This window comes from Tupaia chinensis, unplaced genomic scaffold (genome assembly GCF_000334495.1).
Source record: "Tupaia chinensis unplaced genomic scaffold, TupChi_1.0 Scaffold149922_1, whole genome shotgun sequence".
NCBI classification, from domain to species: Eukaryota; Metazoa; Chordata; class Mammalia; order Scandentia; family Tupaiidae; genus Tupaia; species Tupaia belangeri.
In genome coordinates, this window is record NW_006209766.1 from 541,259 (window position 1) to 541,559 (window position 301).

Sequence of the window (301 nt, forward strand, 5' to 3'; positions counted from 1 at the left end):
AAGTCACAGCTCTAGAAACAGGCTCAGGAGACTGGGTCAGAGGAAGTCACTGACCAGATAAAGGACAGAGATTGTGATGAAAGTAGGGCAGGGTAGGAGCCACTAGGGGGCCTGACAGGTCAGAGGGTGTGGTCTCTGTCCTTCCCTTGTTATTGAATGCTGTGAGACTTATAGCTTTGCATGGTTTCCAAAAGCTAAGACCAGACCATCTTCAAAGTCACATCCAGACAAGCTGACGAAAGCCATTCTTTGGGACTGTCCTGGAAATTCTGCTGGAGCAAAGAGAAAATCGATAGATCAG